Genomic DNA, 19,610 nt, shown 5'->3' with positions numbered 1-19,610 from the left:
TGCGCAAATGACACTCTACAGACAAAAGCACAGCTATAGTTTTTTTCCCAAGCAATTCAACAAGTCACGCACACAACTACACACAATTTTTACACACAAGCAACGATAGCGCGCACAGCGACAATCGACTGCAGCACGCAAGGAACAGATACACGGAAGACCAACGCCAAGGACAAAAGATGTGTCGTCTTGCTCCATTTTAGAAGGCAGACTCCTCACTGGTGAACAATATAGTGCAGAGGTTTTCGGAACACGGAAATACGATAAAGCCCGACGCTATGCAGTACAAGTAAGCGGTCACGAACTCAAGGATATGCTTTGTACTTCCCTGTGCCACCTGCAAAATGCAGTCTGCGTCACCCCTGTGCAGAGCGCTCGAGCAATGTGCACCGTGCAATAAAAACAAGATGGAAAGGAGCCCAAGCTTTCCGGGAAAGATGGTTGTGCCCATTTTGCTTGCAGGCTGTACTATCAATACCTGGCTGGGCCTCTCGGCGATGTGCAATTGCACGTTTTTCGTGTTTTTAGAGTTCCGAAAACTTCTAAGGCTCATGCACAGCAGCGGCCGAAATAGTAAGGTCCACGCTTCAACGTGTAACTTTTCTCGCGGCGACTGTATAGAAGATAAGCTTTTATTTTCTTGTGCTTGTATTTAGGAGATCGCACCACAAGCAATCGCTGGTTTGTGTATAACGCGTGCTCCATATTATGACCGCATCTGTACGAAAGAATAGCCCGCCTCGAATAAGCAATGAAAACAAACACCGCACACTGAGTACCGGCATGCTAATTAAGAAGGGTTACTTGCGTTATAAACAACTCACTTTAAAAACGCCGCCACCATCAGTCACTCGCATTCGATCCTCTTGGCACCCTGATTCCCTGGAATCGCTAGCTAAATGTCAGTTATCGCTCTCGCTTAATATTCTACACGTTCGCGATGGCTTTACCTGTTAAGCAGGTCGAAATGCAGGTTGAAGCAAGGCGGATTTATGTTGAAGTACACTACACGTCGCACGCACGCACTCCGCCATATTTGTTTACGTTTCACCGAGTTGTGCTAGGCTACAGGCTCGTTTTGACTTGAAATGGATACAAACTCGTGAAGTAGGAACTGATGCGAAAGTGTATTTTGCTTACAAACTGATACAGAAGCAGCCTTATATTAATTAACAACAGAAATTAAGATAAATTGCGCATTCTTTCTCGCGCAGCGAGGCCTAAATTTCTTCTGCATAGCCCCTTTCAAAATAAGTCCAAGGGCGCTGCCATAGTGAACACTGGGCTGTGGTTGTAGCGCAAGAAAGAGATCAAGATTAAACTCCCCCCTGCCCACTCCACAACTGACCCCCCCCCCCCAAAAAAAAATGATTAACTTTTTTTTACGCAGCCCCCCCCCCCCCCCCCCCCCGGTAATACGTCGTCTGTTCAAACCCCTGCCACAAGCTAGGGTCTAACTTATATACCTAGAAAGTTTATGCTGCACGAAACACTGAACTGCATGACACCATCCAAAGCACTGTGCGGCAATGTTACATTTTTTTTTACTCAGCCCCCGATTATTTACGGCGCACAGTGCGGACAGCTTTCCGACCGAACGAGCTGCATATGCTGTCACGAAGAAGGTTTTGTTGAAAGTCATGCAAAAGGTCTACGCAGTATACGCAAATTCCACAGGTCTTAGCCCAGCGGGTGCTGTTGTGCAGCTTTGCTTCTGCAAGTAGTACCATAAGTGCCGACTGCGATGGGGCTTATGGGCCGGAGCCCCCTTCTTTTTTTTATGTGTCCCCCTCGGAGGTTGCATGATGTGGTTAGGGGGGAGCATATCTTGTTTCGTACGGTTCTATACAAATTAATTAAAGAATTACATTCTGAATTATTTAGGGCGCAAGGACAGGATGAAGGTAGAAAAACACAGGACGTCCTGGCACCCTAAATAATTCAGAATGGACCAAAACCAACAAGCCCAGCAACAAATTCTCTAAAGAATTAAAGTTGCCTAACCACACTGCGAGAACAGCATGGCCTTAAACTGCCACGGGTACATATAGATTTGTTTCCCACTTGCGATTATAGATCCCGTTCACCATCAAGGATCTGACTGGCAACAGGAGCTCACCGAACGTCTCCTGTTCCAAGTCTCTATGCGGAATCAAATGACTGGCCACTTGACAAGTGCGGTTTTTTGTGCTTGAACATATAGTCTCTTTGAAGACTTAGAACTGTCCCCAAACATTAGGATCTTGTTTTGATCCGAAATATCAGCTATGAGCGCACCTTTCAAAATCACTCTTCTTTAACTCTGCTTTTTCCTTTTTACATAGAGAGCACACCACAACATTAGTTTTGATATATGGGCATGGATAACCTTTCTACGCAACGAGATAACTAGTGGGTGCTTCCAAGAAGTGATGGAATTCAGGGGCAACAGAAACCTGAGAGAGTGCGTTGTGGATTTCATTAAACCATATTCACGTAGCCCTTTTCCATGGGCACACAGAGCTGATTTGAAAAATAAATCTCAGTGGGATCGCGGACAATGTTATTCGGAGATCAACTGCGAAAAGAAACATAATCTTGATTTCACAGTAGCCTTTGTTTGAAACGAACGACAGTGAACTTCATCAAAGTAAATTGTGCCAGCTTTCTTCAAACTGTGACAGTTCAAATTATCTCTTCCCATAAAATCAGCCTTCAATTCCTTGTGTTTCCACTGCCTCATTACAACCTTTGCTCTTTGATTCCAATTTCTGTCTTTTGTTTCGTATAGAGTTTGGCATTTGGTTTACAGTTTTGATAGACAAGCAGTTTTTTATTCCATGTTTAAATTTTGGATCATTGCCATACTATGGAAATGTTTGTAGAGCCCAGTGTTCCTTAGACACAAAGAGTTTAAAATCTTTTTAGTTTTTGTAATCTTAGCTTATTGTGGAAATGTTTGCATTGCCCAGTGGTTTTTGCAAATGAATAATTTGTAATGAGTCTGTGACATATGAATTGTTAGCTTGTTGTGGAAATGTTTGTGTTGCCCAGTGTTTCCTTTCACTTCAACTAAGGACATTATGGATGTCTACCTAGAGGTTAGTATTTTTTATGTCTTTTTGTTAATTTATTTATTTAGTATTTTAAGAACCATGGGGTCATTCTGTCTAGCATATTCGCTCAGCTAGAGACAAAACTGATATTTATATGTATAGCCGCATATATAGTGCTTGCCAAGGAGCATGCATGGGAGGGGGATAGGGAGACAGAGAGAGAGAGAGAGGGGAAACAATTAAAAAGAGAGAGGGTGCTAATTGGACCCCACCCCCTCTTTTGGCAGATTGAAAACTTGCCGTCTATGAGTAGTACATTGACTCCCAAGTCATCTCAGTATAACAAAGCAAAACTGAACACTAAGATACAGTAGATACATAACCCAATGGAATACATTTTATGCGTACGAAAACATTTTGCATGTAACAATATTTCTCAGGGCGAAGTGTACTTGAACAGCTTGAATGCGGTTTTTGGGGGTCTCCTGTCCCAAAGCGACTCAGGTTATGAGGGACGCCACAGTGAAGGGCTCCAGAAATTTCAACCAGCTGGGGTTCTTTAACATGCACTGACATCACACGGTACACGGGCCTCTAGAATTTCGCCTCCATCGAAATTCAACCGCTGCGACCTGGATTGAATCCGCGTCTTTTGGGTCAGCAGCCAAGCGTCATAACCACTGAGCCACCGGAGCGGCCTGGGACAGCTGGAATGTGTGCACTGTCAATGCCAACCTGACAGGCTGCAGCCAAAGAGCAACTATGAAAGGAAAGGAAATGATATTCCAACATAAAGACTGGTTCCAATATAAATGTAGTTTGAGAACAAGCGTTTAAGGACCATGCATTGTTTAGCAACTATGGTCGTCACATAAGAAAGTGAGCAAGATAACTATGGAGTACCAGGCTGAGCACTGTGACCACAAGAAGAGTATGAAGCACCAGCACTTGTCAGCCACTCAGATGGAAGCCATAGCAGCAAAACTGAGTGTATGAGCCCCCATTAAGAAAATCATTGCAGATGCACATCCACCTGTGAAGATGGACTGGACATGCTCTGACCAGGAAAAGACATATGCAACATAAAGTACAAATTTCTTGTTGGAAACGCACATTCCCCCTGTAGTGATGGATCGGACACTATTTGACTTGAGCAGAGATCTGCGACATGAAGTACAGGATTCATGTTGAAAATAAGGGCTCTTCCAAATGCACAGTTCCACGCTGGAGATTTAGGTACCTTGACTGCAAAAAGACAGGTACAGTCAAACCTCACTATAACGAAATGGTTTGCGATGAAATAATGGTTATAATTAAGGAGTTGGCTATTCCCCTTGGAAGCTCCCATATAAGCCCATATAACTGACATCTCATATTTACAAAGTAAAATTTTTGTGCAGTGGCATATAACGCACATCCAATGAACCGCATTGGTCAATTGACAATAAGTGTAATGGTTTTTAACAACGCCCAATGCTTCCATGCCAATTTTGTGCACAGAACTCTAATTGCCACGCATTACCTGCTTTGTCGAGCAGTGCATAAAATATGCGGAAAATTTATCCTGCTTCAAGCAAGGACCCGCATGCAGCCTTCGTATGGACAATTTGTTAGCCTTAATGTGTGGTTTGATGCTGACACACCTCTCAAAGGCCATCACCCTCCATGAACTGCTTCAGGGTCTCGCGGCAGCACGGACAGCTGCCTGAGGTTTTTTTTGCTTCGCTTTACAGGTGGGTGAATCTCATAAATAACTACTATAGAAGCGATTAATTTCTAGTGCTGTTGGCAGACCCCACTGTGTTTGTTGTGCTTGCTGAAACTAGTAGTTGTTTGTTATCAGGGATTGCAAAAATTTTGCTCCTTCTTTCTGGGGATGTTGAGGCTAACCCTGGACCACCCTCGAACATGGTGTTAAGTCGGGATCAGAAAAAAATGTTGGGTGAATTACTGGCTAGTCAAGCCCGCAGTAGCCAAGAACTTGTGGCCCTCACTGCTAAGTTTGCCCTGTTTGACGATCGTTTCACAAAACTGTTGGTGGCAGCTACCAACAAGCACATATGAACACATCCTTACCGGAATGCACAGGCAGTACTGCATTACCCAATATTCAAATAAATGTCTCTTTTGTGGTGCCTACCCTACCCTCTACCATATCTACTGGGAACAGAAGACTGGCCCAGCCTTTCTGGCATTCATGTGTATGCAGATGCCACATTTGGTGCAGGAAGCGTTAATAGATCAACGCAATCAATGCCCTAATGTGCACTGGAAGCTCTGAAGCTAGCCTGATAAATGCAAAATTCAGAGCTGAGAAGCGCGAAATTGCAGTTAAAGAGGAGGAGTTCTCCTGTAATAAATTTCTGACTTCCTTACGGCACCTACTGTCAATACGTCAAGTACACAATAAAAGTGTTGACTCATTCTGACATGTTCTATGATATGACATGCTGCAATGTGAGCTGCATCTTTTCCACTCTGCATAGGGCATGCCCTCTTTCTCTTTTCCACTTCCCAGTTATGCTGTCCTAGCTACATAAGGAAGCACCTAACAGAGCTCGATAGATGTTTTCTATGATGCCAGGCCATCAATACCTCATTCACACAACACCGATACAGTTCTGCAGTCCAAAGGAATGTTCACTTATGAATATTTCAGACTACATATAGCATGTAATACAGAATTCATGTTTATGCCGTGGAGCGACAACAGATGGAATTTAAACATTGACTGTTTGTGCCACAATGGACTCTGGACCTGTTTAGAACTCTCTTGGCAAAACTTAGATTCAGAGAGCAGTCTCGCAAAAAGTACCGCCATTTCGCAAATACAGCACGAGTTTTTTCCTCACTTCACTGGTTTCAGAATGCATATCGCGTTATATTCGAAAGCAAGGACAAATATAACGTGATTTTATTTCTTTTTCTCGCTGCTCCTGAAGCTAGCTACAGCAAGCTTCACCGCAAGACTACCAAGCTCCTAGAAAAAGCGAACTTCGCGACGACCTTGGGGCCATGCTGAGCGCATAGGGTGAAAATTTGTAGAAATAAAGCTGCACAGGCCGCCAAGAAAGAGAGGGCACTGAAATAGATGGGTGGAGTAGCGAAAAGAAAGAAGGGCGGAAGGACACAGGACTGGGCGGCATAAAACATGCTGCAATGGTGGCACGGTGCTGATGGCGGCTGCTACTGTGTGGGAGACTGCATTTAACTCATAGAAGACTTCGCTGCGCTCGACGATATTGCATGCTCTTCTGGAGTGTTGCCTCTGAAATAATGTTTATGTAATGTTCATGTGAAGACAATACATCGCTTTCGTATTTTTGCGTGCCGCCTCCATTTTTCCAAGCTCTCGGTTGTAGTTGACATGAGCAGGCTGGGATTGCGTTATAATTTTTAAAAAAAATTTTCATTTTTGTTACGTCTCAAACTCCACACTCGTGTTATATTTATGGTCGCTTTATTTATGTGTAAATACGGTACCTCCAGAAAGCATGGGCAGTGTCCAGGGCCGTTCTGCTGCGCTTGCACTGACAGGCACCATGTGATTTGAAAATGACTGCAATGAGAGCATGTCGGAATGTGGGCAGGTAAAAACAAGAGCAGTCATTGCCATGGCGTAATTAGTCATGATTGCAGTATAAGTATAATTGAAAAAGCAATTGTGATGCAATACCAGCCACTTAAAAGGTGATTCACTGCAAAGCTGAAAGAAGCCTGCAAAATATAGAAGTGTATGAAAGTGTGACAATGATTAGCAGATGATGCCATGCTCCAGTCTCTTTTCTCCCGGTAACCAATGGCATTTCCCAGAAGTCTAGCCAATGGCCTTTCCCAGAAGTCAGCACAACCATGCAGAATTGAGGGTGGTACAAGAGGCACACCAAAGTTAACAGCATAGAAACTTACTAGATTGTTTACATTGTAAGCAGAATTTTGTAATCAAGAGATGCAAGGAGGTAAGGCATCAAAAAACACCTCTGTGAGTCATGCGGTTACTCTAAATGCTAACCATAAGCATGCGCAGCTCTCTCCATATGGGGGGACAAAATTTGTGCCCTCTTCATCATGCCACTTGGGGGTGCACTACTACCTCTTTGTGCACGGCTCTGCTGCTAATGCACAGCAATTAAGTACGTAGACATTCCAATGCAGTTTCTCTTTAAGAACACACAGACAGAACTAGGAATGTGACAAGGCTGTCCACTGGACAAAGAATGGTTGCATGTGATAACAACCTTCTTCAGCACTATCTTTGGATGGCACTCTGCAAGGAGCGGGAGCAGAACAGAGACAGAACCAATATATACAGTAACCAATTAGAGTCGCTTCTTTCGATGAACAGACACGAGCATCAAGCCACAACAGGTAGGACCATTAAACCAACGCTACACGTATTGCCATTCCGTAATCACTACTTGTACCCAGATAATTTACCGTTCCTATCTCTGCACTACAAAAAAAGACACGAGCGGAGGATAGGGAAACAAATGTGCAGAGCTGAAATGTTTTGTACAAATCGAAACAACTGCATACCACAGCGCTTGTACTCTTTAAGCCTTATCGAAATTCACAATGCACGCACAACACTAGGAAACTATCTGTGAAAGAGGAAATTCAATTAGCACTCAAATTCACTCTGTACACATCACATCATAATACGTCACATTAGCTACGTCAAAATGAGTGAAGTGATCCACCTCTCCTTTCAACAAAATGCAATCAACAGCTGCACAACCAGTCTCCTATAAGAGCAGCTACAGCTCCATCCAGGCAGTGACATGTGAGTCACTACAGCAGAATGTGCACGTGACAATGCTTTTGAACTTGATGCATTTTGAGCTCTAGAAATTCTCCTATCTCGGGCTCCCCATCCGAAGGTGGCCCAGGTTTTCACAGGCACAGACCCCTAGTTTCCCAACACAGCTGGGTACCAAGGTAACAGTACTAACTATCCGGCAGCTTGACACCTAAAATATTCTGTGCATCAATTACTCTCACTTATGTCCCCAGGGCAGGTAGTAACCACAAATCCAGACCACAAAACTGAAGTAACTAGAGGAAAAAGAATGGGATGGAGTGAGTTTGGCAAGCATTTTCAGATCATGAAGGGCAGTTTACCAGTATGCCTCAAGAGAAAAATATACAATAGTTGTATTCCAGCAGTACTAACCTATGGGGCAGAAACTTGGAGGCCGATGAAAGGGGTTCAACTTAAATTGAGGGTGACACAGCGAGCTATCGAAAGGAAAGTGATAAGCGTGACATTGAGAGATAAGAAGAAAGTGGGTCAGGGAACAATGCGAGTTAATGTCATCCTAGTCGAAATGAAGAAGAAATAGACATGGGCAATAGGCATGGGACCGATGGTCATTAAGGGTAACAGAATAGATTCTAAGAGGAGGCAAGCATAGCAGGAGGAGACAGAGAGTAAGGTGGGCAGATGAGATTAGGAAGTTAGCAGGGATAACGTGACTGCGACTAGTGCAGGACTGGGTTAATAGGGGAAACTAGGGAGAGGCCTTTGTCGTGCAGTGGGTATAGTCAGGCTGATGATATTGATGCACCTGGAAGGTCCTGGGTGGCGGTTTCAGACAAAAACTGCCTCATGTGGTCATGAAGGAGGAACCAGACATGTCACATGTCATCACTTCTTTCTGCAGGACAAACGAAATGAGATCCGGGTGCAGCACGATGAATGCTACCTTCAATTTCCAGTCCACCAGCAGCTGTGCACATAAAGACCCTGTTTCGTCAAAGACTTGCCGCATATTTCACCGGTATCTGACTGAGCTAGCTGATTTTTATCAGTGACTTTCCTGAGTGTGGACTTAGGTGTTCAGACCAAATCTGCAGCAACACCATTATGCAGGTCCATTGTGGTGCAGAAATATCTTGAAACCAGCAGTAAATGCTGGACCTCAGTGAGAGGCAATGAATTCAGGCAAGCCATGACTATAGAACATGAAATAGACTCCAAATTATGGCTTGTGATGGGCAAATGTGCACTTGAAAATATTTAAACCTTTTTGCAAAACCATTCACTATGACAATGTGATATCAACCTGTAAGAAGTGCTGCAAATTCTACAAGAAGGCACAACTGCAGCTGCTAGGGAAATGGCTAAGGGAACGTCGGTCTGTGATGGTCCTGGCATACTAGCCAATGATAGACTGTGACAGTTGTATGTTCATCGACAGAAGAGCACTCGATATGCCTTTAGCTGTAAGATTAATTTTAATGACACTACATTGTCTTTTGTGACACAACTGCAGGATGGCATGGTGTACAAATGGAGCAATTTGGCTCAGTTCTCGTGAACACGGCTACGTTTCCCTTGGATACTGCTTCAAAGCTGTATCAAATGAGTCACTGCATTAGGAAAAAATGTTCCAAAAGCTTCACTAGGGTTTGCATGTTTACAGTTCTCTCAACCAGAGCACAGGCAGGTAACACCCTTGGGTAGGACTCCTCTAGCATGAACCCTTCTGCAGGACAGACTCCAGAGTTGGAGATGACGTCACCAGTAAATGACTGAGTACATCAGCATTCACAATGCAAGCAGCAGGCCTCTACTTCAGAATGTCTTTTTATGTTCACAGCACCTTACATGGCCAACATAGTACAACATGTTTTCCGGGACCAGTCTGTCGTTGTGCAATGCTTCATTAGGAACCAAGATGCTAGGCAACCCTCTCCATGGCACCTGATGCAAACAGTGTCAGTCAATCAAGACTGGCCTGGAGAAAAAGCTTGTGCACGATAAACTGGGAAATGGCTAAGCAGCAAGCTTACTTCATAGCACGAGGCACATGCACGGTGCTGAGGTGATTTGGTGGACTAGAGAAGTGCAGCAGAGGTACATGGCTATGTCTGCTATTGCCTTCAGTTAAAAGAAAACTTCAGAACTGATCACCTTGAGCAAACAAGGCTGAAAGGGGCATTCACATGGCTGTTACTATGATGGCTCATACGAGTAGGATGGCCTGCAGATTCACCGAGACTGTATGTAATGGGGAGCCAGGCCAAGGTCCGTGCAGATTGTGACGAAGGTGACGACCGAGGATAAGCGCTCTGTGTGTGTGGCTGGACTCGTACCAGTAGACTGGCGCAAAATGCCCAGCAGGAAGGCTCCACTCCACATACAGAGGTGACGATGTTGGCGAAGGGACACCGCAAAGCTCTGCGAGTGCTATGGCTGCATGAAAAGTATCCAACTAGTGCCAACACGCAGCGCTACAAGCCTGTGGGGTGCTGCTATTTCTAAACAAAGACATGGCTGCACCATAAATTAAAAAAAAAACCTTGACATTTGCAGGGACGCAGCTTACAGAGCAGTAAAGGTCCACACACAATTCATGTCCTTCACAATTTTTCTTCCCACCCAAGATTTCTAACTTGCCATTGGTAGAAATTCTGAAGGAGGACAGCACAACATAAGTCAATGTGAATAATCCTTGTCACATGGGCTGTAACGTCCCTAAGGTCCACATGGGCTACATGCGATGCTGGAGTGGGGAGCTCCGGATTGATTTTGGTCACAAATGCCGGCAGGTTTGCCGAATGCAAACATTCCTGTGTGCTGTGTGATGCCACTGCATGTTAAAGGGGCCCAAGTGAAGTGAACAAATTCCAAGCAGTATATATGTACAGCTCAGAAACACATCAGAAAGAGGCCTCACTGTCACTGCAGTATCCACTGCTGTGAGTAATGCAGGGAGTAGTTCAGGTTCTACAACCTCTGGTACTCAAAGGAATCCCCGTGCTGGCGGCCCTTGGCAACACAGTGATATGGCAGTACAAAACGAACTGCCTGGCTGGCGAAGGTGCAAGAATGCCTGCTACGTATACCTTTGCCAGGCCTCTGATCCAGCCGTCTTGAGGAATTGAGGAGCCAGCCGCCTTGGCTGGCTCCTCATTTCCTTTGCCTGCCGACAGGTTGTACCCGTCACCAGCAAAAAGTTGCGTCTTCTGCGCTTTTGCTGCATCCAAGAAACGAAGCTGAAAAGAAAACAGAATTTGCTCAGAAATAGGCCAAATTCAGGAAACATGCAAATTGTGATTTGGCCCGTGGTGTCGTCGTCTTTCCTGTGTGTGCTGTTTTGGCGCAAAAATCTTTTTGTTATGTATGATCAACAACTAGTCCAGCAGTTAACTCTTCTAATGATATGGCCATCAACATCATCAGCCTATGTCCACTTGAAGACAAATTTTGGTAGGTCATCCCATGCTTGCCACATGGAAGTGGTCATTTAAATAGTCACCGCCTGGTTATGGCCAATCCCCCTTGTGGGTATGTGCCATTGTGTGAGGTCAACAACAACAACAACAACAAAGACAAGGGCTTCTCCCACATCTCTCTAATTAACCCTGTCCTGTGCCAGCTGCGGCCACCGTTTCCCCGCAGACTTCCGAATCTCATCAGCCTACTTTCTGCCACTCCTTGCTGTGCTTCCCTTAATTCCCTTGGAATCTTATCTTACCCTTAAGGACCAGCGGTTATCTTGCCTTCACATTACATATGCCCTGCCCAAGCCCATTTCTTGTTTTCAACTATATAGTATGTTGTTATCCTGCATTTGCTACCTGACCCACTCTACTTTCTTCTTGTCTCTTAATGTAACATTTATCACTTTCATTTCCATAGCTCACTGCGTTGTCCTGAATTTAAGTTGAACCCTTTTTGTTAGCTTCAGTTGGATGTCGCTGACGCGTGCCCCGCGCAACGCCACTGCAAATCGGCACTAAGAAACGCTGGAAGCGACAGCTAGCACAGCGAGAGGAAACGAACCACCAATTTGGTCGCCCGCTCGAAGTTCGCGGGGTTACCTCGCGTGAAAGGAAAGCGAGATGACCAGGTACTTTTTGACACGTAAATATCGCAGCCTAGAGATTTCTGAAACGCCTAAAATGCTTAGGGGCCATAAGGCGCTAGGTTTCTGCGCTAAGGGGATGGTGTCCCTATCGGTTTCCTCTCCAAATAGACGCGCCCATGGCGGCCTGCAAGAAAACAGCTGATTCCATGGCTAGTTCCTGTTTTTTTTTGCGTGTCGTCTAAAATCAAGGTACTTTGCGGATGTCTTAAGTGCGCAAAAAAATCTGATTGAAGGCAGTGAATGCTACGGGCCTGCCGAGATGAACTTACAAGGAGCGCTCGGCTCGAAAATCGACGAAGACAACTTTAGTCTGTTCCCGGTCGGCGCCTATCGATGACCGAGTGACGTGTGATTCTGTTTATTTTCTTTAGAAAATAGCAGAAAACCATGAATCATCACACAGAAGCAACTGCCGATAGACGGGAGCGGACAGGTGCAGCTGCCGATAGCTTGCAATCTCGGTGCGGGAAATGAGAGCCGTCACGGCCTGCCTCTGTGGCAGCAATCACTCTGCCTCGTAACCAAGTGATGCCACCCACATCGGGCTAAGCACATGGTGTTCCGTTGGTATTTTTGTATCTCCGTTCGGATGATGTTCAGTTGTTGCGGTGTTTCTTTTTTTTTTCCTGTGCAAGATGCAGAAATTGTGATGTTTATGCTCCACTTTGTTTATAGAGAAAGGAAGCACTTGATTTGATGACTTTGCTATCGTCACCGAGGAGAGAACGAGCTTGTTCCGTTAGCGTTATTTCCTGATCTTGTAGTAGATCCAGGGCCAACCAGGAAATTAGTTTGCTTGTATGGCTTGTGTAGAGGCTAATTGCAACTGGGCAGAAAGTTGAGCAAGTTTGTTCATGTTCGCTGGTGCACAGCGCTTGAATTGCATATGATCCAGGGAAGTGAGGTAGGTAGGACAGGGCAGCGATGTGTAATATGTTATTGTATTTTGCTCAGCAGGCGGAGTGATGTTGGTCTGGTCAGGTTTGGTGAGGGCAGTGTTTGAAGGGCTTTAAATACTTTGCACAGCTTTTAACATGCACTTCCTTTCAGGTCAGAAGACCACTTAGGTTTTTTTTTTTTAAATTATGGCACCCTGTATGCAGGCCTCTCCAGTTAGAAAGGGGACAACCAGTTGAAAATGACTAGGATATTAGATGAAAACTAGCTTGAAAGCAGTTGCACTTGTCACACATATTATGCGATAGCATAAGGAGCTTGTCCAGACGTCCGGAATTGTCACCGTCTCATGTCATCATGGACAAGACTTCATAGCCTTGTGTTATCGCAAACCAAGCTAGGTATCAGTTCAAGGATAACCAGGTGCTCAAAATTTCCCATAATGGAGCCGCCTGTATATTCTTAGAGCTGTAGAGCATTTCCAGTAACTTATGTCATCAATGCACATGCATCTGCTATGTTTATTTACCTGTGACTGCCTGCAGTGAACATTGTTTGCCTGCAGGATGAAGGCGATGGTGGGCCTATGAGAATGTATTTGTCGTAAATGTAGATTGCTTCCTAGAATTCCTTCGCCTTCTTTGCATTTCTAAATTTGTTTGCTTGAATGCAGATGCTTGTTTGCACCTTCCACAATGCTCTGCTATAGGTTTCTGTAGACACGCATCTGTTCACATTTGTCGTATGGTCGTGACAGGGCCACATTTGTGCATATTGCCAAAACCATGTTAACAAGGTTTATTTTGATTTTTCAAAATGTGCTATGCGCTATTGCACTGTGGTTGGCCCTGCAATGCTGACATTGAGCCGTTTCTGAAAGTCCTACAGTGCCGGTGCAGCCATCGACCTGTCGAGGTTGAGATCACATTTAATTTCAACCCATTTCTTTACTGCTTGGATTGTATTTGAAGATTCTCTGCTTTGCACCTGTGCTGAGCTTTCCTCGTGGCCGACATGCTTTAACTCGAGTAGTTTTTGTTGTTCTTGCCCTGTGCTCAGTTTAAAAAGAAACATTAAATTAGTGTTGCAAGTAAACATCTGTAAGATTAGAACAAAAAGGTTATACAGTCAGCGAGCAGCTTAATTAATTAATTTGTGCAGTGAACAAGGTGCGCCAGGAAATGAGTCGCCGAGCCTTTCAGTCCCAATGATTTTGACACCAGAAAGAGTAGTGCTTTGCCTGTCTGAAAGTGCAAGCGGAGAGAGTCAGTGTGCCTGTCAGTTCAATGTTTAACAAAAACTGCATGCTATGCTGCAAGTGGTATGAGGGCAATTCCAGGGTGCAACAGCCATATGATCCAGTCTGTATTTGTCGCCAAACACTTCTAGCACTCCTTGTACTATGTTATAGTATCTGGTTACCACAGTCCAGACTTCCGCATCGCAGTCTATATTACACGACAAAAATATCCTGGTCCCAATTGGCTTTGTGCATTTAAGCCCTGTCATTTGTCCAAACAGCAAGTTTCCATGTTAAGGCATGCATGCTTTGATAAAGTTTCATCCCCAGAAAAACTGTCCATAATTCAACCCATCATATCACGGGGGGGGGGGGGGGGGGGGGGGGGGGGGGGGGGATATTAACGAGGCATGGCTGCATACAGCAGAATGCAGTAAATTTTTTAGTTCTGATAATGTCGCAAGCACCAAATCATTGCACCATTTCTATGACTGACTAGCATGGGTTCTTAATTGTGAAAAACACTATATACTCTCACACTGCTAGGTTGCTATGGCCCATTAAATTGTTCCTTCCAGATCGGTACGCTTTTTGAAAAGCATTCCTGTGATAGCCAATTTTCGTTCTTCGTGACATACACTTGCTCCTTAGTCTCTTTGAGAAAGCATGCAATAAAATCCTTTATTAAATAATGTCTTGCATCGTACCGTTCTGAGTGGGATTTAAGTGATCCTAGCCAGTTAAGAGCAGTTGGCCCATGCTAATTCTTGTTCATCCTGCCTTTCTTTTTTTGGAATCTCGGTCAACCCCAAATGTGTTATGCTTGGCCCTTCCCTTTTTCTTACATTCATTAATGACTAATGACCTTCCTTTCACTTGATGGGAATAACGCGCTACACACGGAGAAAAACCGACAACTGAAACGACGGACACAGGATAAGCCCCCCCTTTGTACAAATCACCAATGTTCACCTTACTTTGATTGGACTACAATTTTAGCTTGTGCAAGGGACAAGAAAGAAAGAAAATAAAACAAGCCTTTGAGATATAGGAGGCCGGTGAAGACAAGAGCGCAAGCACACCCTCGGTGTTGTTATCAAGTGAGGAGTTAGAACTAATCAAGAAACGAAAGAGCATGCAACACAGCCGGTGGAAATAATTTCATTGTTTTGAGCATGTGCATGAAATGTATTTATTTGCCCTTGTGCCAGAATAAATTTTAGTTGTTAGCGTGCGCTTGTCCTGTGTCCATCGTTTCAGTTGTCGGTTCTTGTCCGTGTGTAGCGCATTATTCCCATCAAATGTGCAACCAACTAGCCCACATTGCTGCCTTGCTTCCTTTCACTGTTTCATTTAAGTAGTCTTCATTGATTGCTATATGGTCTGCCATCCCACTATCAATATCAACATTCCAACCCTCCAGAACAGCTGTCTGCGTGCTCTGGAATGGCTTGTTTGGGAGTGTTAATAGGACTGCAATAATAGCTTTTAATGTCAGCCATACCCGTCTCCATTGCGAGCTGATATGTGTAAGTATTTCCTTTGTGCTTGTGTCGTACCCTGTTTCAAGCAAAGCAACATGGAGACTTCCATTATGTGATGCGGTTAAAATGCTGGGTGCTTGTGTTTACGCATGTGAGTTTTATGTGCCTGTGTCATTTGGTCCTTATCCTCATCTGAAATGGCCAGCCAGTTATGTTATGGGGCCATTATTTACAGTGTTTATAAAAGGGTGCCTCCTGCTCCTCTATAATAAAGCTACGTTTCACATGCAGTTCTGTTGTCATGAATGGAGCGAGATTACAGCTGCTGTGAATTTTGCGTGTGAATGTGGTTTTCTTACATTGATGGCAGTGAAACGCACAGAAAGGCACAAACCTGTACTCAATGTTAATTTGTTTATGGAGTTGCTGTTTTCCTTACCTTAGTAACAAGTTTTCATATATGGCCCTAAGGAGGATTATCATTTTAGTGCATTATTTTGAAATTTTAAAAGGCCACAAAACAAGACATTTGTTTGCCTAATCAATGCAGTCCTTCTAGGGCTGTTGAAATTCACATACACTCCCTGTATGAAGCCGAAAAGTAGGCATAGCCTAGGCAAAGATCTTCAAGCAGTTAGGTATTAACGTAAGGCATGCCTAAAGGGAACTTTGCCAGTTTGAAAACCAAGTGGCAATGAAAAAAGCTTTGCTTTGCAAAAGATGTTGCTAATAACAACAGCTAGCACGGTCAAAAATTTTATACATGGCAAGTTGTGTAGAAAATGCCCACTTTTAACTGCTGTTTTGGGAACCAGAATCACTGCTACAATCCCTCATTTTTTTTCTGCTCAGAAGAGAGTCTAAACTGTACTGTAAAGCTACATGATAGGATATACGCCTGTATGCCCTGCACACACTTGTATGCTTTTTTTATTTCATTGTGTTTTGCAACAACACAGCTTTCACCTTGTAAATATATTTCTACAAATTCTGCTCGAGATAACCACTATGCATGGTCAGTGCATCCTGTTTCCCTGAATATATGAAGTATTCTTTCCCAACCTCAACCAGGAGCCGTCCAGATGTAAGCCAGTTTACCAACGCCCACATCATGTTATGTTTACGCTGAAGGTAAAAGGCATGCATGGCTTTTTACTGAGTACTAAGCAACCACTTTGTTCTCATTCAAATGGGCACTTTCAGAACTTTTTAGAGTTGTACAGATAACATGCCAGCTTGTTTCTGCATGTGTCACCATTGATTGGCTCTGAGCACAACTCTCCAGGCTTGTTTGCACTGCTGCATTCTAGCTTGTGCAATTGTCATTGCAATATGAGCTGAGGAATGACTGGTAAAATAAAACTGGTCGCCCACTGTCACTGCAAAAAACAAAGCTCTGCAGTTCAGCGCAGTGATAGATTCATGGCTTAGCCCCTTTGTCACCACACTGTGCTATTCCAATTTTGCCTTTTCTAACGGACCGAATAACATTAGAGAGAGAAAGCAGTACTGTTGCACGGTCACTCTTCTGTGAAATGCACAACTGTTGCAGATACAACTGATCTTACATATTTCAAATTATTGGGAATGTCATAATTTTCTTGTGTATTTGGGTTCGTATTCGATAGCAGAGTACTAAAATATGGAATTTTTAATACATACACAATTCAGATACACACTACATATATCGACGAACAGATAAGTCTTTTGCAATAGCAGTTAAGTGGGGAGACAGCAAGGGGGCCTGTTTACTTGACATTGTTACTGTCAACTAAAGTGTGCATGGATTAACAGAAAAGCTACAAAATAAAAGCAATTAAAATACATGTAAAAAGACTGCACTATGCTAGTTTGAATAATTGATGATTTAACCTGCACCTGGTCTCAGCTATGTGAATTTCCCTGTTATAATTACAAACGATTGAATATGTACTGCTAACCTATAGCTTGTTCTAGTCCCGTATCCTTGGTTCCGAGAATTCGTGATACAAATCGCGTCGTCATTCTGAAATCGTTATTGCGTGTTAGGGTATAGCGTAACTTTCAATGGGGGCACCCTTGAAATATCAGGAGGCAAAAACCTTATATCGTAGTTAGAACGGTTGCATATATGGGTGGTCTTCAGCGTAGTCTAGCCGACTAGCGGTCGAACGAGTTGTGTCACGGTCGCGGTGTGATGCCTTTTATCACTTTCTGAAGTAGAAATAGCACAAACGTTAATCGTTCCCCGCGACGCAGTTTTAGAACCTCGCCGGCGGTGTTGCAAAGTTTGTTGCGACTTCGTTCGTGGACGTCAGAATTGGCCGCGCCGAGATTCATGGCTATCACAGCCGATCGCGGTTTTACCTGCTACGAAAAATCTCACAGCTAAACATGTCTCGGGTGAGCCACCATATCAATGTCTGTGCATTTGTACGGCAAGATAGCTTCGTGTTTTCGTCAGTGCCGTGCGGCACTGACGAGCGCGCCAATTGTCAGAACGCCGGAGTCGTCCGCTAGGTCGCATGCAGCAAACTTGATCGCATGCTTGATCGTACAACACCTCGTCTGCAACGCACCACGCGGCTGTGCGCATGGTCGCAACGACGCGTGCGCATGCGGAAAAATGTGGTCGTACAGCGCCCCTTAGCTCTGAGAAGTGGGCTGTATCGTTAGATGTTATAAAAGAAGTGGCCGCAAAAATTGGACAAGGACCGAAAAGAAACACAACCGACGACTGACAAGCACTTTGTGTTTCTTCTCGGTCCTTGTCCATGATTTGCGCCTGTTGTGTCTGCACTTCATTTATTGCACAACTAAGAACATGGTACAATACTGACACACAACATGGAAGCCATGCCGCCGGCACAACACACACACACAGCGTCAATATGCACACATGCAGCTTGTGTCCACAGTTGCCAACACACGCACGGTACGCCGCTGCTTTTGGCACACAACACTTTCTCCCTTGTAATTTTTTTACAAGTCCAGTTTCGATGGTGGTCGACGTACCCTCACTGGGTGACCTGTGATAGGATCAGGGAGGCTCACGGGAACTGCTACCCGAGGAGTATTAAGTTTGTCTTCTGGTGCACTCACATCACGTTGAGGTGATGCAGATTTGTTTTCATCTGGAACACAAGCAGGTGATGTCTCGTTGTCCGGGGAGGTTTGCATACTGGGTAGAAATTTAGGTTCCGGATCCAGATGGCGTTTGTCATCGGTGTAACACTTGCGCAGTTGATCAGTGTGACGTTTCCAGGTTGTTCCTCCAACTTCCACTTCATATGATAGAGGCCGTGTTCTGGTTGTGATTGTTCCGGGCACCCATTTACTCGTACCCCTATAGGAGCGCACAGAAACTTCTTCCCCCTCAGAAAAGGAGTGCTGAGGCTTACTTGGTTGAGATGACCCTTGTTTCTCATACGTACGTCCACTGGGTTGTGGGCGTAATAGTGCCAGTCGAGTGCGTAGCTCGCGCCCGAGATAAAGGTTTGCTGGTGTCTCACCAGTAGCACAGTGGGGTGTCGTACGGTATGCCAAAAGGAAGTTTGTCAACTTCTTGATGATGGATCCCTCTCCTTTCATGGCCTTCATACTGTGCTTGAAGGACTGCACGAACCTTTCTGCAAGACCGTTCGTCGCCGGGTGATATGGCGCGCTAAATGTGTGTCGCACACTATTCTGCATGAGAAAGGTCCGAAGCTCTTCCGATGTGAATTGAGGACCATTGTCCGTGACAATGCGTTCTGGAATGCCGTGAGATGCAAACATAACGCGCAGTGCATCCACGGTGTGCTCTGCCGTAGTTGAACTCATAACATGTATTTCATTCCATTTTGAGAATGAGTCAACAGCAATAAGAAACATTTTGCCCAGGAATGGCCCTGCAAAGTCTAAATGAACTCGGCGCCATGGTCCACTCGGCACTTCCCACGGGTGTAGAGAGACCTTTGTTGGCATGTTGCTCTCTTTGGAGCACCCTGCACATTTCTTAGTGACGGCTTTGATATCGGTGTCAACAGATGGCCACCACACAAATGAATGTGCAAGCGCTTTCATTTTCACAGTGCCTTGATGTCCAGAGTGCAGGTCG

General features: G+C 44.6%; 1 protein-coding gene across 5 annotated transcripts in view; it reads right to left on the bottom strand.

Moving 5' to 3' along the window:
- LOC144115044 (uncharacterized) overlaps positions 1-1,039 on the bottom strand; it is a 42,400-nt gene extending 41,361 nt beyond the window's left edge. For 3 of the 5 annotated variants that reach the window (XR_013311212.1, XR_013311213.1, XM_077649170.1), the window contains exon 1: positions 825-1,033. The gene's annotated coding sequence lies outside the window, so the exon portion shown is untranslated. Of the gene's footprint in view, positions 1-824 lie in introns of all 5 variants that reach the window. The other 2 variants (XM_077649172.1, XM_077649171.1) reach the window with 1 other exon arrangement.
- Between the last annotated feature and the right edge of the window lie 18,571 nt (positions 1,040-19,610).

This window comes from Amblyomma americanum, chromosome 1, assembly GCF_052857255.1.
Source record: "Amblyomma americanum isolate KBUSLIRL-KWMA chromosome 1, ASM5285725v1, whole genome shotgun sequence".
Lineage (NCBI taxonomy): Eukaryota > Metazoa > Arthropoda > Arachnida > Ixodida > Ixodidae > Amblyomma > Amblyomma americanum.
This window is presented reverse-complemented; position numbering and strand designations above follow the sequence as displayed.